The sequence below is a fragment of the Octodon degus genome, unplaced genomic scaffold (assembly GCF_000260255.1).
Source record: "Octodon degus isolate 3935 unplaced genomic scaffold, OctDeg1.0 scaffold00004, whole genome shotgun sequence".
Classification (NCBI taxonomy): domain Eukaryota; kingdom Metazoa; phylum Chordata; class Mammalia; order Rodentia; family Octodontidae; genus Octodon; species Octodon degus.
In genome coordinates, this window is record NW_004524580.1 from 11,974,174 (window position 1) to 11,991,880 (window position 17,707).

General features: G+C 36.3%; 1 non-coding gene and 1 pseudogene across 1 annotated transcript; both read left to right on the forward strand.

Moving 5' to 3' along the window:
• Window positions 1–1,244: 1,244 nt before the first annotated feature.
• LOC101567000 lies at window positions 1,245–9,954 on the forward strand (annotated as a pseudogene).
• Window positions 9,955–15,529: 5,575 nt separating this feature from the next.
• On the forward strand, window positions 15,530–15,637 carry LOC111817418. The gene has a single exon (XR_002821621.1). It is a non-coding gene; the product is annotated as a U6 spliceosomal RNA (small nuclear RNA).
• Window positions 15,638–17,707: the final 2,070 nt, after the last annotated feature.

Below are 17,707 nucleotides of genomic sequence, written 5' to 3' on the forward strand. Positions count from 1 at the left end.
AATATTAGTACCACATAGAAAATAAAAGATCATAAAATATTCATATTTTCTTATTTGAATCATATTTCATAGTCTATCCATGTGGCTTAGGGTATAAATTATGAAAAAGGAAGCAAAACTACCCAAAATGTATAATTCTTATTATGATTTTGTTAAAGAATACACATAGATCTCCTAAAACTCAAAAATAGTTGTGTGTTCCAACTGGCTCAGTAACATTTACTCAGCCATAATAAGTTAGTACATATAAATTATAGTAAATGCTAAATGTCCCTATTGTGTGAATTTCTATCACAATACAAATTATAGCAAACAAATCCTATGATTTGATTTAAAGACATTTTTATTACTCCATGTTCCTTTTATAGGTGAAGTAAAATTATAAATGAGCAAACCCAGAGGCATTTACAAAAACTTTAATCAAGTGTTCTGTGGTTTGCCCGAGTTTATCTTGCTGTGTACAGTTATAACAGCTTTAATTATCCTGTCTCAGATATTCTATTGGGAAAGCAAGCTAGTATTTAGTCGCTGAGCTCTTGCTATATCCTATGTTCTATTCTCAATATTTAGTTCACTCAAGAAATATTTAATGAACAGTTTTATGCATGGCACTGTTGCAGGTACCATAGATGGAGCATTAAAAAGCACAAATAAAACCTTTCTACTCTAGAAAAATGCAACCGATCTAATAAGTGTGAAAAATAATTCAGAGAAAATAAAGCAAAATAGAGGAAGATGAAGTACCAGGACGGGGTTGGGTTTTGTGGTCGGAACATGCATCATTACATGCCAGATTCTGACCGAGTTTGAGTCTTAGAAAATTGTCTGTAGACAGGTATCCCTAAGGAAGGACTTGGATAGAAGAGTGTAAGGGATATGTTATACTATTTTTACCTCTGTAAGCAAAGTTTTGCTTCTACTCTCCCATTGGAAAGGATTTCTTTTTAATGTGTGAATAGTTTCTGCTTGAAAAATTTACTTGTCATATAGAAGGAGGGAATCTCCTATCTTTCTTATTTCTTGTTTCTTATCAAAATTAAGTTGAAGTGCAGACTTTTTTTTTAGATTTGTCTTAATTCATCTATATTGAAATAATAATGTAGCCAAATATATCAATAGCAATGCAAGTAATGCTGGCCAAGTTTCATTGAAGACATATCATGCCAGGCATATATTTTTGTCCTCTGTGTCTTATTTGTTTTTCACAACAAAAGTATAGGATTGATAATTTCTTTATTTCCATTATGGTTGTGAAGATTCAAAGTGACTTGTCTAAAATCCATAAGACCTGCGACCTCACTTCATACTTCCAGGTATGGTTTTCCTAGAATTCTGTTTTTGGGATTATTAGGTAAATGGAAGTCTTACATATGTATTTCTTCTATTTTCTAAATTTATATTTCATGTATGAAAGCAATAATCTTTTATTTATTCTTAAATATTGCATCTAGCATACAAAACTCCCTCTTAGCCCTTATAGTTCAGGAGTGGCTGTTATGTGTTTTCATAGAACTGTATGTAAGCCCCAAAATTATTTTAATTGTTTGGTTGTTTTGCTACTATATGTTCAGCAGGAATCATCTTCTTATCTTTTTTATTGTATATCAAGAATATAGTAAATCCCCATAATGTAGACTTTTTAAAGGCTTTACAGAATAAGTACATAATAAAAAAGATGAGTATTATCTTAAACAAGGAAGGAATAAATATTAATAGAAATTGGACATATGCTTATCATGTGTACTATTTAAAGTAGTGCAGTAACATGAAATAAGGTAAATTTGAAAACTTTTCATTTTCAAAGCTTGGAATCTACAATATTTTCATAAGAAAATTTTACTTTATTTTATTTTAATGTATTTGGTCCAGTGTCTCACTATGCAGCTCACACTCATAGCGATCCTCCCCAACACTGGGATTTCAGCAGTGCGCCACCATGCCCAGACTCAGAGGGTGGCTCAGCGTGCCCGGGGTCTGGACTGGCACAGCATGTGTGCCAGGGAGCCACTGAACCCTGGTCCCAGCACTCGCCTAAGCAGGTGTTTAGTCTGCTGAGCTCTCTTACTGGCCCTGGTAAGAAAATTTTAGTTTAACGTTCTTTTATCAGGAATAATTTTACAAGATATTTACTATTCCTAAAACATTAAATATTTGAATTGGCCATACTGATGGCATTTTAAGCTCATGAATGAGAAGGACTACTAATTTTCACTAAATAGCATGTCAGAAACATGTATTGCTACAAAGAAGAAAGACAAGAGTTGAGCAGTTATTGAATAGGATATATTAGAATTGAGGGCAAGACATGGAAAGTGTATTTTCATTTGTGCATTGTGTGTATGTGTGTGTGTGTGTGTGTGTGTGTGTGTGTGTGTTTGTATGTGTTGGATTATTGTACATGGGCCATCAGGATGACAGGGCAGTTGAGTGTTTTGGAGATTACAGAAAGTGAATTTAGAATATTCAGTTTTAGAAATCCTCTCAAAATCTTCACTAATTTCTCCTTAAAAATTAAACTTCATTTGTACCACCATTTGCCACTTTATTAAGTTTCCTAAAATTTATAATTTTAGGGATGACTAGAAAAAAATCCTCTTTTTCTTTTAACTTACAATCAATATATTTTTATAATTTACATGATAATTTAGATAAAAGTTTGTGTATAATTGTTTCTTGATTTACAATGAGGGTAAGTTCAAAAAATCTCACAAAAAAATGAAAATACCTTATGTCCTGAACCAGCGGGTCAGTCAACAAAGGTCACCTGCGGGAGGAGCGGGGAATTGAAGAGGGGACAAAGGACAGGAGACACGAGAAATGGAGACAAGACAGGATTCTGATCAAGTCTCGTTTATTTAGGGGAGGTGCTGGGTATATATAGTGGAAGCACAGGGAAATGACGTAGGCGGGTAAAAGCTGCAAGTAACTAGGCAACCGGGCTATGACAGGAAGTCCCACCTCCTGGGCATAGCAGGAGACATGGGAAATAGGCGGGGTAAGAAGAATTAGGAGCTTAGCTCAGCAGAGGTAGGGGAAGAGGAACTCGGAAACCCACTTGCAGTATGATTGGAGGCCTGGAGTTGTTGTGCCTCCCACAACCTTAATTAAAAAGCCAAGTTTAAAACACCCAGTGTACCCTGTGCCAGACACCAGCCACACAAGGCTGGCCGCATGTTGCAGCTCTATGCTGCAGTCCAGTACAAACTCTCTAGCTGAGTATGTTCATATATTGCTATAGCTTAAATAATTTTTATTTCCGACTTATCTCTTATTCACTACTTTTGGGGGTACTAGAAACCTTACTCAGGGCCTAAGGCCTTCCAGGCAGGTGCTTCTCCACTGAGCTAAGTTTCTGGCCCCTCTTACTTACTTAAAGACACCCAGACCTGTGTAAGAAGTAACTGGGTACAGATCACTCGAAGTGTTCTCCTTTATCTTACCAAAGTAAACACTGGATTATCAACATTCTTAGTCTTCTATGAATTTCTATATCATACGGAGAATTAGGTAATGTGCAGTACTGTATGCTCAGAAAAACATAAGCTTTCAGCAGTAATTTATGTAACACTGAAAATCACAATTATCATGTGCTGTTGTCCTTCTCTGTCCTTGTCAAGAATCCATGGCAACCACAGACTGGAATGGACAGAAAAGGCAAAGAATGTGCTCATTCCATACCATTAACTCCCCCACATCCTGAAACAAGTTAAACACATCATGTCAATCATGCACATGGCTCAGTACTGTTTTGTATGAGGGGAAGGCAAGAGTGTGTAAAAATAGCCAAATTATTAAAAATTACATTTTATTGCTTAATTTCCATTCTACTTGTATAGAGTCTCCAGATCATAGGTGGATAAGTGACCTTTTAAATATCTTGAAAGAAAATTAATGTCAATTTTATCAACAAATTTTATTAACTAATTTACAAACTACCACAGCAATGTGGTTGTATAATTCACTTTAAAGCCATGGTCCAATACATGACTCTCAAATACTATGAAATTAACATTTAATTTTTGTTGTGTTTTCCAATAGCATCATCATTCAGAAAGTTCTCTTATAATTATAGGCATTCCATGCTTAAGAACTTAGCTGTTTTAAGACTGTTCAGTCTTCCAATGCACTGCTCAACAGTATTATAATTTATACCTAATAGCAAATGTAAATATTAAGACACTATTTTGTAATAAATTAATTTCCTTTGACCAAACTATACATCATCAAATTCAGGATGAAATTTTGATCATTAAAATAATCACTATTGGGTTGGGGAGATGGCTCAGTGGAATAAGCACTTCCCTGGCAAGCACAAGTGCCTGAGTTCAATCCCCAGATCCACAAAAAAACAAAACAACAACAACAACAAAAACACTATTGCCTAGAAGAGCAATGAATCACAATCACAAATGTCATTCTCTATATTTGAATGTCTAAATAAATATCCTTATATTTTTCTGGTTTTACTTTTTTCATTGGTAGCCAGTATTAGATCTTAACTGAATTCATAGATAGGAAATCCTATTGAGTAGAATAACAACTCCAGAGATAGCTGGGTCCGAATCTTCAGAAATAGTGAACTAGAGATTAGAGTTCTAGAGACACTGGGTTTAGAGTAGGGGAATGTAGGTTCCTTATTATCTGAAATTCTGGTAGGTTAGCCTGGATCATCTGATTGGGATCAATATTATTGCAAGAGTCTTTAGAAGTAAAAGAAGGAAGCAGAGAATCAGAAACATGGAAGCCCACCAAGGACTTAGACCGATATTGCTGGTTTTGAAGAGCGAAGAAAGTTGTGAATGATAAATACTCTCTAGAATCTGAAAACAGAAAATTGCAAGCAAAGCCATGTCCCCTTGAGTCTCAGAACCAAATACATGTTCTAACACTTTGATCTCAGTCAAGTGAGAACTTTGGCATTCTTTTAAACTAGGGAACTGAGAAACAGTTCATTACTGTTGATTTAGACTACTGTGGTTGTTTACTGCAGCAGCAAGAGGAACAATAATCCAAGCACAGTGGCAGACTCCAGCCCTGTGCTGACTTTGGAGGTGTCCCTGTTCTATGTCACATTGACCTCTCTTCTCTTCTGTGGCCTGAGGCTCTCTGTGCCCTGAAACATCCCTTCTTCTCAGGCATGTCACTTGATTTCCTTTCGCTTTGTGCAGTTGAGGTAGCAGAGAGTGTTAATTGAAAGTGAGGAGATAGGTGGCCAGAAATGAGAAAAATACAAATATATACACAGAAAATGATTTCCATATATGTACACTATATATAGATGTGTCATATACGTATATAATAAACATACATTTTATTGTTTTAGAAATTGCTGTGTTTGTGTTTGTGTCTATGTTTGTGTGAGGAAGACAGCAGTGCTCATGTTTGGCACCTGATGCAGTTTGCAAAGAGAAGCAAAGCAAGCTGAATGCCTTGCAAACAGAAGCAAGTGTTAATTGAGTATTCATACACTAATTTACAATTACATAGGAACAAGATGCCCTATGCTATGAGTGCTGGCCAGATAGCTCAGTGGACTAAAGTGTCTGCTTAGGCTGGATTTGATCTTTGATGTGCTGTGCTAGCCCCTCCCCCAGGGCTGCACTGAGACTGGGCGTGGTGGTAAGCACCTGTAATCCCAGTGCTTGGGAGGCTGAAAAGAGGAGGGTCACTGTGAGTCTGATTTGTGTAGTGAGACCTTGTACTCTCTATAAACACTGTACTAAATACATAGAAAAAAAAATACCCTATGCTAGAGTCTGGAAAGTTGACTATAAATAATCGTTGTGAAGTATGAAATCCAGAGAGCTAGAATATAGAAATCTGAATACTTTCACCATAAAAAATAATAAATGTTAGAGAATATAAGTGTGTTTAACCTGATTGGGACCTTATATAAAATATGTTTACAGAAACACCATTGACATATGCAATGGTTATATTCCAAGTTCAAGACATATATTTAAGTAAATTTTTTTAAACATCAACTTTGAGTTCACTTTGGCCACTAATATACTAAACATGACAAATATATGTAAAACCTACTAAGTGATATTTAATTTTAAAGCTTTGATATGAATTTAATAAGATAGTGTTTCAAGAAATAGTTTATCTCCTGTGCTTTTTTGAAGGTAAGTTTTATAATTTCATTTTTAGGTTGTAGAAAACACTCCTTCTATGGAGAATCTGAAATGAGTTCCATGAAGCAGCAGTGACCTTGGCTCTGTTGTGTTCACGTTGTGCTCAAAGCTTTAGTGATGCTATTCAGTTCTTCTATTCTACGTGCAATTACGGAAGTGTGTTCACACTTTAATGCTGTCTTGTATCACCTTTTTAAATTTCCTTGTTTAGAGCCAGCCAGACAGCTCAGCAGACTAATGTGCCTGCTTAAGAAGGCCCAGTGACCGGGATTTGCTCCTTGGCCTGCCCCCGGGGCACGCGGAGATGGCAATTGAGATTGGGCATGGTGGCGTGCCCCTATAATCCCAGTGCTTGGGGAGCTGAAAAAGCAGAATCACTATGAGTCTGATCTGTGTAGTGAGACCCTGTAAGACCCTGTACTAAATAAATAAATAAATATTTCCCTTTTTGAGAAGAAACATGATTTTTTTCTAAATCCTTGCAATAATAAAAAATAATGCCAGATTTTAAGTGAAATCTCTACGCTGATTCATATGATTGACTTTTCACACATTATATGTACATTCTAATTTTTACTTCTCAGGTGAAATAGGTTGCACAAAATATTCTGAAAAAGAAAAAAAAACTAAAAATTCTAGACTTAAAGTAGGAATCCTGTGATTGCTATAGAAAATCTTGTTTCATTCATAAAATTCTATAACTTTAATATCACAACCCAAATAAAGCATATTGAAAAAGAGCTTATTTAATTTTATCAAATTTTAAAAATCCCAGCAGAAAGTATCTCAATGATATTTGAATTGAGAGTAAGCTTGGATGATTTGTGACGTATAAACTGACTATAGACAGTGGAGTGGTGAAGTAGGTGCTTTTAATCACTATCACAAACACTGAAGGAATCAATTTTCAAAGACATGTTTCTTTTGCCTCACACTTTTGGAAGTCTAGGTCCATGACCAGGTGAATCTAGCACTATTAAGACTCTGGTCTTGGAGACAGGGTGGCAACACATGGAACAGGGATATGTGGGAGAGTAAACCTGCACGTATCAGGATTCAGAAGCAAACAAGAGAACGGAGAGAGTAGGATGTCACAATTGCTTTGGAAGGTGCACGCCGGTCACCTAAACCTTCTCCCAAGCTCCAAGTCTGAAAGCTCATAATCCCATAAGGTATGGATCAAGACTAGGACCTTCAAAATATGCATCTTTGGGATGAATTCAGGATCAAACTGTAAGAAACAGAAAGGTGTATGCTGTGCAAGGATGGGGTGGATGAGAGGATAGGGAGAATGGGAAGGAGAGGACACGGTTCTCAGCCTGCTGAGAAAAGAACAAAAGGACCAGAAAGGAATAGCAAAAAAGTCTTGAAAAGCTGCCTTTCCCAAGTAACTATCTTCATTTCTTTCCATTCCACTCTTTCTTACCATAGCGAGGGATTTAGTGAGCTAAAGATTGCATGGGTATGTTCTTCATTTGCAGCCAATTTGCCATAGATTTTAGACTTTTAAAACAGTACAAAGAATAAAGCTATGCAAAACTAACATGATATTTTTTACTTATAACTTAGAAAAATGTTTAAATGTCACTACCGTCTTTTACCTTATCATATAACGAGGGAAAACTGATAACACTGAGAATGTTCCAGGGAGCGGTAAGAAATTCCTACTGATGGAGAACACCAAGTGTCCTCCCACTAAGAAAAACAACAGAGAAATCCAGCTTAAGAATGCCGACTCATACATTTCATTATCGTAATTAAATTTCTGAAGGTGAGTTCATCTCAGAAGTAGACTAAATAGGATCACTGTGGCCATTTTTGTAAGATTGAAGGAAAATGAAATTGATACAAAAGTTCACCGCTCGGTCACACTTTTTATTTGTGAATGCAGACCTGATTTTGAAACGAAGCCAATTAAAAATAAGAAGGGAGCACAGGAGCCCAAGACAAAGCAGAATAAACAACTTTCACGCTAATTTTGTGTGACGCAGCCCTGGTTTCTGCCACCACTGCAACAATTTTGTAAATAAACACAATTTTTAATGATAATTCTTCCAATTTGAAGTGAGGCTAAGACATTGTGACTCAATAAAAAAGAAGGTAAGACGTGTATGTTTAAAATGTTAAATAATCTTGAAGTTTCAATAAATTCCAATTTGTGATCCTTTTTGGTTACTTAGATTGTCTTCAGAGAAACACTAACTATTCCTGAACACATGAAAATAATTACTTTTTTGTAGCAGGAAAGGTTGAATGTCAACAGTCAATCATTGGGGGAAAGATAGTTTCTACTAGAAGGGAGTGGGAGACAACCAGTTCCAAGAGTGTTTTTCTAAGTGAGTTACTTAAGGGTTTTGATTCAGTTCCATCCTTTGGAAAGAAAAAAAAAGAAAATAAAGAAAGAAAATGCATTCCAAGTAAAACAGTCTTTGGGAGGAAGCTGAAGTGACTTATCATGCAAAGAGGGGAAAAAATTGTATGCCAGCCAATAAGAAAAAATAGGTGTAGAAGCTTCCCTAGACTAGAGGTCTTTAAATAATTTTAAATGATCTAACTCTAGTAGAAGAACCCTAGAAAGGATTTAAGTTTGGGGGAAAAAAGCATTAAGTAAAGAGATTTAACTCTGTTTAAGGAAAAGACTAATTATAAAGGGACTTTATTCTTCTATAAGGCAAATATCACATTGCTGTGAATTTTAGAATTTTGCTACTTCATATCCAAGGAAATCCAATTAGTGAAAAGTGCTGGTCTAGGAAGTTACTCCCTAAATCACGACCATCTACATTACTTCCTGTACCAGTGAAAAGACGGTCAGCTCTGGTCAGGTGCTAGAGGTTTCTGAATACTAAGTTGGTCTCGACAGAAAACGAACATTCTGCACGATGTTTTCAGAAATACACTGTAAGAAATGATATTTTTGAGACAGCCCCGAGCAGCCCCACCGCCCCGTCACCATCACCGCAGCCCTGAGCAGGAGGCCGGACCCGCCACCGCCAGCTGCCCAGCGCTCAGCGCTGCGGAAGTCTGCAGGACTAGAAGGTCATCCTGAGGAAGGTCTTGGGAACACTGAAGTGGTTCAAGGTAAGAAGCGGATCTGGCTTCATCAACAGGAATGACACCAAAGAAGATGTGTTTGTACACCAGATGGCCATAAAGAAGAATAACCCCAGGAAGGACTTTCGTAGTGTAGGGGATGGAGAAACTGCAGAGTTTGATGGTGTTGAAGGAGAAGAGGGCACGGAGGCAGCGAATGTTACAGGCCCTGGTGGAGCTCCAGCTGCAGGCAGTAAATATGCAGCAGACCGTAATCATCATAGACGCTATCCACGTCGCTGGGGTCCTCCATGCAATTACTAGCAGAATTACCAGAATAGTGAGAGTGGGGAAAAGAATTGGGGGATCAGAGAGCACTCCCGAAGGCCAGGCCCAGCCAGCCAGGCCGGCCCTGCCACAGGCGAAGGTGCCCCCCTTACTACATGGGGAGACCCCGTGGGCGTCGGCCACAGTATTCCAACCTCCTTTGCAAGAGGTGATGGAGGGTGCTGACAGCCAGGTTGCAGGAGAATGAGGTAGACAAGAGAGATTCCACAGGGGCCCTCCTCACCAAAGACTAGAGAGGATGGCAATGAAGAAGATAAGGAAAATCAAAGAGACCCAAGGTCCGCAGCCACCTCAACATCAGTACCGCTGCAACTTCAATTACCGATGCAGACACCCAGAAAACCCTAAACCACAAGATGGCAAAGAGACAGAAGCAGCCAATCTACCAGCTGAGAATTCGTCCGCTCCGGAGACTGAGAAGGGCGGGGCTGAATAAATGCCCATTTAATGTCTCTCTACCATCATCCAGTTTAGTCATCCAGCAAAAAAGAAACTAATAGGAAATTCCAGCAATAAGAAATGAACAAAAAGGGCCAGCCAAATAGCTTAGCGGATTAAAAAGCCTGCAAGCAGGCGCAGGGACCAGAGGTTCGATCCCGAGCCTGCCATGCAGGCCAGCCCCTGGGGCATGCTGACTTCAATTGAGACTGGGTGTGGTGGCGCATGACTATAATCCCAGCTCCTGGGAAGCTGTGAACAGGCGAATCACAATGAGTCCAATCTAGTAGTGAGACCCTGAATACCCTGTAGACCCTTCCCTAAAATACAACAAACAATACAAAATAAAAGAACAAAAGTTTGGAACTGAAGACCTTAAGTGCTAGCTTTTGCCCATTGACTAGATAACTAGAACTATTTGCATTCTCTATGCAGCATGGGGTTTTTATTATTTTTATGCAAAGACATCTATTTTGGTAATGACAAATGTGTTTTTTTTAAAAGCTTGATTTTTCTCCACACACTTTTAAAAGTTTTTAAATTGTTTCATATCTGGTCAAGTTGAGATTTTTAAGAACTTCATAAATTTTAATTGGTCATAAAAGTATGCAACTTGATTTTTTCAAAAAAGTCAACAAACTGCAAGCACCTGCTAATAAAAGTCTTAAATAATTAAAAAAAGGAATCATATTTTTGTGGTATGACTTTGGGCAGCATCATGTGTATCAACCGAAGGCTAGTTTCAGGTCAGAAATTAGCATATGTGGCAACTTTTAATTATTGCTTTCCAGTTTTGGATACATTTAAATTGTTTGACAAATACAACCTAATGAGTGAAATAAGCAGGTTACATATTCGATGATTTTTTTCATTTTGTTATTGCTCCATGAATTTTAAAGCTTTCACTGGCTAGTCTTTTTATTTTATTTTATTTTTTTTTATTTTAGGGAAGGATCTACAGTGTGTTCAGGGTCTCACTACTAGATCGGACTCATAGTGATCCACCTGTTTATGGCAGGCCTGGGGATCGAACCCCCAGCCGCTGCACCTTTTTTCAGGTGCTTTAATCCACCGAGCTATCTGGCTGGCCTGGTCACTGCCTCGTCTTTATTCTGTCCTAAAAAATGCTTATCATTTTAGAATTTAAGTTATGTTCTAAGACGACCTCATAATGAACCAAAAAGTTGCTGGTCCAGCAATTTGAGCCATCTCTTCTGTGAATTCCAGCTCTGTACTCCTCCATCCATTGTCTCTGCCTTTTGTTTTTTTTTTTCCTATATTGGATATAAACTAGCTAATTTTACTCAAGTGAAATTTTTTATATATCATGATGTATATTTTATTATATATTCTAATGAATTTTTTTTTTCTTGATGATACAACATTTAATTTGTCTGTGAAAATTGATTTGGGATTTCAATTCAAATGGAATATATAGTCATTTATCCTAATTAAAAAAATATGAGAATTTCTTTTCTACTTAGCATTGTACATACTGACAAAATTTTCAAGAACACATTTAGTAGTTACAGGAAATTAGATGCTAATCTCAGGAGTAATATTAGCAATAGAGATGAAGATTTCCCGTACTTTCCAGAAATACATAATGTATTTCTCTCTTAATGCTTACTTTTTTTTTAACTTGAAGACAATAATAGAAGATATCCTGAAAATGACTCATATTATGGTTTTATCTTCAGTATTATAAAAATCTATCTTTAAAATATTTTTAAATCTGTAGGCTAGATATCAATACATCTTCCTTTTTAACATAAATAGAAGGGCCAGCCAAACAGCTCAGGAGAGTAAAGTGCCTGCAAGCAGGTGCAGGGGCCAGGGGTTCGATCCCTGGGCCTACTGTGCCAGCCCCGCCCTCAGGGTACACTGAGAAGGCAAGTGAGACTGGGGGTGGTGGTGTATACCTGTAATCCCAGCTCTTGGGAGGCTGTAAACAGGAGAATCACTATGAGTCTGAGCTAGTAGTGAGACCCTGAGCATCCTGCAGATCCTTCCCTAAAATACAAAATAATAATAATAATAATAATAATAATAACAACAAAGACACAAAGCATAAATTGAGAATGATCTGAGGCAATGAAATGAAATTTTCAGGACAGACTCTTTTTATCAAAGTGTTTATTGATGTTCAAATAACAAAACTAGATTATGTACATACTCTAGAATGTTTGGTAAGATGCTTTTTAAATTTTTATTAACATAATAACAGAAATTTTATTAACATATAGTGATTGTGCATATTAATGTCCTCCAGTGTGACCCTTCCATGATGCACACAGTGTGCATGGATGATTAAATCTAACGTTTGATTCAAATCTTTCCAAGTATCAGGCAGGAGAATTGTTAGCCTATTGGAGAAACAATCACATTTAAATGAACACAAAATATTGAGTTGTTGAATCTGACTGTATGGCTCAGAAAAATTGAGCCATTATTAGGAATAACTTTTTTAAAAAAATTACTAAGGAATCATAACTACAAAACTCAGAGAAACATTAAAAGACCATGCTTGGCCACTAAATCCTTGGCCAAAAGGACAGGGGGCTATACACAGGGCTCATGAAGAAAGGGACTGAGATGCGGCTGTCTCCACCCATCACCATCAATGATGGAGTATTTTGGAGATCTCTTCAAAGATCTTGGGGACCACAGAATGCTAATTTCTAGAGAGTTCTGAAGAATCTTCATATCTAGTGGCCATGACCCTGTGAGTAGAGGCACTTCTTGTCATCTCTGTCTTTCTCATCTATTACTGCTTACCAGTGCTCTGCCAACTAATGTGGAACCATGTATGGAAAGAGATTCTGGAATGCTTTGCTCCTGCTTTGAAAGGCAGTGGGGAGAATGATGGGCAATGAACACGCTAAGGAAAGTGCTTTATCCATAGATCTTGACGTAGACACATAGTCAAGTTGCAAAAACATGGTTGTTGAAATTAGAATAAGGTTGATTTTCTATCTTAGATATTAGACAATTAGAAAAATAGCATTGCTGATTAGGTTATACTCATTTTACTAATAAGCATAGAAAAATAGTAGTTAAAAATCATTGTGATAATGTTATAATTTCTGTTATTTACTATGCATGAAGCTAGAATGAAGGACTTTTTGTAATCTATCAAATTAAACTAGTAGCTTTAGCTATCATCTTGTCTTTAAAGTAGTTCTTAAACATTTTTAATGAATTGTACAAGGTCAAAGAGCTAATGAGTTATGAAACTTGGCTACACATTAAAACTTTCAAGGATTAATTCAGATTCATACATCTTTCAAATAACTTTGACTGCTACCAAAATTTAACATACAATTATAATTTTTGGGGGGCTAGTATAAGGAAAGTCATTATATATATATAATGAAGAAATTGGAGTAGAGAGAGTTACTCTACATCCTTCGGGTAGAGTAATTCTCTCTACTCCAATTTCTTCTTTAAAATGTTCTTACTCTGATGATGATTTTTGTAATAATTTTGAAAGCTACAGAAAATACTAATTACTAAGTTACAATCCCCATATTCTAAGCAATCAATGTTGTTAACCATAGTCTAACACATATGTAGGCCAATTTGAAGCAGTTTATGCAAATAAAATTTTTTCTGACATTTATTTTTAAAATTTGAAGCAAACCATTAGATCTTTAGAAACATTTTTAAAAAGAAGGTAATGATTTTCAAATAGCTTAAAGATTTTAAATTTAAATGGTTATATATAGATCTTAGAATGTTTTTCAATACAATATTATTTTACCTGCAAAATTATCCCACAAGGAATATAAACATGTGTTTCTAACTACACTTATTACGTTAAAAACTTGGCAAATGAAAACCATGAAAAAAAATTCCTTAAAACCATAGCCTAATTGGCTGAACGTATGTCTCTCGGGTCAGAAAAAGCAGCTGTGCATTTACATTAAGCCAAAATATGAGGCAAGAGAAAGAGATAACAGCAAATAAGTCTGTCATTTTTGGTTGAATACAATTAGAACTCTTGATGTTTCCTCTTCCTCCTTCATCCGTCACTGCGCCTCGTCCTCTGTCGATGAGAGATGATGATGTGTCATCGTTGTGTCTTGGTCCTGTTTCTGTTGCTTGCCCTGCTCGTACTTCTTTGCCAGTGTCTGCTTGTGTCCTGGGCAACGTGATCCTGCCACGTGGAGAGCGGGTTTGTGTCTCTCACACACCTCCCTCTGCTCCACAGGGTCTACTTTCAGCCTTTTCTACTTCATAATTCTTTTTCTTCCCTTCCTCCCTCCCACCCTTTCTCCCTCCCTTCTTTCCATCTTACTGTGTTGTGTTACTGTCCAACTTTCACACTTGTCATCACAATCATTAGTAAAATCTTTAAATTGGGTCCCTGTGTTACTTCTCTAGCTTCTTGTTGTTGTCCTTACAAGCTTTCTGTACTGGATCTTCTTCCTTGATCAACTCCTGCTCTGCTAGAAAAACAAAGCAAAACAACAAAACCAAAACACCACTTAGTTACTTCTGTCAGGGGCTGGCTTTTGAGTCCTGCCCTGCAGTCCTGCCCTGCAAGTGCCTCTAATTGTTGTTTCTCTTTGCTCACTTCCCCTTCTGTTTAGCTGAAAGTAGGTGATTCCACAGTAGTTCAGCTACCACAGCAGCACTTTCAAAACAAACACATTTGTTTTAGTTGCCTGCTTTCTTTTATACATTGTAATCTTTTGAAAAGATTTATTTCTTTATTTGATATAGGGTCTCAACACGCAGCTCAGACTCACAGTGATGCTCCCGTTTTATTTCCCCAGTGCTGGGATTACAGGTGTACACCACCATGCCCGGCTCAGCACATGACCAGCATAGCATGGGATACCAGGGATTGAACCCAGCAGGCAGGAGCTTATACTGTTGAACTATCTCCCTTGTCCTATAGTCTTTGTAGTCTTTCAGAGAAAAGGATAGCATGTATTTCTCTTAGTGTTTGAAATTAACTCCTACAAGAGAGTTAAAATAATTTTTGTCAGCTGGATATTTAAAACTTGTAATTAACTTAATCAGAGTTACCTTACCTCCTTACATAAATACCTTAAAACTGCAATAGGACACAATCATTAATACTTAAGTTAAAGTTGGAAGGCAGGTGGGGAAATGTATAAAAGATCCACTGAATCTATGTACAGCAGCAATCAATTCATAGTAAAATAAATTGAGACTCTAATAAAAGTATTTTTCTAAATATATTCATTAAGAAGATAACTTGTATTGGCAGTGTTCAAACTGTGAAGACAAAATGCACACATGTGGTATGTGTACATCTATTACTTATGTACAGATTTTATGAGTACCATTTTATTAGATGCCATAAATATTTTATAAAATGCTTCAAAAGACATAATAATATTAAGTAAAATGCTTATGAATCAAATTCATTAGGACCTTATAGCAAGCTGTTGGTGCACTTCAGTGATGCACCATTTGCCCAACATGCAAAAACCCTTAGTTTGAAAACCAACACTGAAAGAAAAATCCTGCTACAAAACAATTAATATCCTCACCTAAAAATTGAAACTTGTAGGTTTCTTTTCTTAAAAAAATATTGAGTGCTTGTTTCAGTAGCACATTATACTATAATGGGAATGATACAGAGAAGATTAGCATGGCCCCTGCACAAGAATGACACTCAAATTCATGAAGCATTCCTTATTTTTCAAAAAAAAATAATAAAAAAGAAAATATTGAATTAAGTTCCAATTTATAAAAAGATAAATTTAGGTAAAAAACATAAATTTAGGAAAAGAACAAACCTCGCAGACATATAAATCTCTGGCTGGGTGAAAATTACCTGGAGCACCCTTTTGACATGGTTTGGGCTCAGGAATGAGACTGTCTCTAATGAAGATTGGTTTATGTAGGAGAACAGCCAGTAACAACCAAATGTTAGTTATAAAATATCTTGCTGAAATTATCACAGTCCCACTGAGGTCAAAGTAACAAATTTTTTGTCTTTACATTGTATCAGATGATGTTTTGATAAATGTACACCTTGTAAAATGATTACCACACTGAAGCTGTTTGCATATCCCTGAACTCAGACACTTGTCTTTTGTGGATGCAATAAGACCATCCAAGGTTCTCTTTTAAGCACCCTATAGTTAAACAACACAATACTAACTATAATCACCATGCTATAAAATAGATCTCAAAAATTTATTCACCCTATAAAATGGTATAAGTGAAACTTTATACCTTTGACTAACGTCCATGCAATCGCCCACCTCCCAGACCTTGGAAACCACTGGTGTGTTTTCTGCTTGTACGAACTCCACAGTTTTAGATTCTGCTAAGTGGCACTGTGCATTTTTCTTTCTGTTCATGCTTCAGTGTACTGTCCTCTGGGTTTCAAGTTTCATCACATCACAATGACGCAAGTTCCTTTCTTTAACATCTTTCTATCTAGTCTATATGTTACTTATATATAAATATTCAAATTTTCTTTATGCATCCTTAAATTAATTTATCTTAGCAGTTTTAAATACAGTAACACTTCAATAACCATGGCAACTGAAGGGCACACTTCTCTTGGATGTGCTGGCTTCATTTTCACTGGCTACGCAGCACCAAAAGGGGTTTCTGCATCATACGGTAATTCTATGATGAACTCCTTGAGGAGTCGTCTTGCTGTTTCCCAAAAAAGTTGTACTAATATAAAATGCCATCAGTTTTCTACGTGTTGCATTCTCTTTATATTCTCAACATCATACTTGTTATCTTTTACACGATGATCATTTCAGCAAATATTAAGTGGTATCTTACAGCAGTTTTGATTTGGATCTCCTTGATAATTACTGATGTTGGTTGTTTATTCCAATACCTGTTGTTATTTGTCCTGCTTTCAGAAATATATAAGCAGGTCTTTTGAAAGTTTCCTAAAATTCAGTTAGTTCTTTTCGTCTATTGAATTCATTCTGTATTTTAAAAAAATAATATTGTATTCATCTATTATTTTCAAATCTCACATGAGTTTCTAATTTTGTGGGGGTTTTTACATGCTGTGAGAGAGCTGTCAGTGTATATGCTTCTGCATACGGGTGTGCAGTTTTCCCAACAGCCTCCATTGAAGAGACCATCTTCCTCACTGTGCATTTTTAACATCTTCGCCAAAGTGCATGGATTTCAGTGCTCGCTAGTCTGTTTTGCTTGTTTGAGGACCAGGGTCATGTCTTTACTACTATAGCTTTGTTTTGAAATAAGTTTATGTGATGTCCCTGGTTTATTCTTTTTTCCTCAAGATTTCTTTGGCTAGTCTAAATTTTTCATTACTTTAAGAAATTTAGAATTTTTTCTGATATTTCTGTGAAAGATATCAATGTCATTTCAAAGGAATTTCATTCAATTTGTACATCTCTTTGGGTAATAAGGATATTTTAACAATATGGATTCAGTCAATTCATAGACATGAAGTATTTTGTAACTTATATGTGCCTTCAAAATCTTCCTTATATGTTATATACTTTCACTGTAGAAATCTTTCATCTTCTTGTTTCACTACATTATGCTCAATGCATTGTTATATAATTATTATTTTAATGTTATTTTAAATAAGATCAGCTTGAGTTTTGTTTTAGATCTTTTGTTACTAGCATATTGAAATCCTACTGATTATTTATGTTGATTTGTATAGGTGTATCTCAAAAAGTTTCTTGGTAGATTTTTTGGAGCTTTCTGTGTATGAGAGTATGTCATATTTGAATATAAATGTATTTCTATGAAAAAATTCA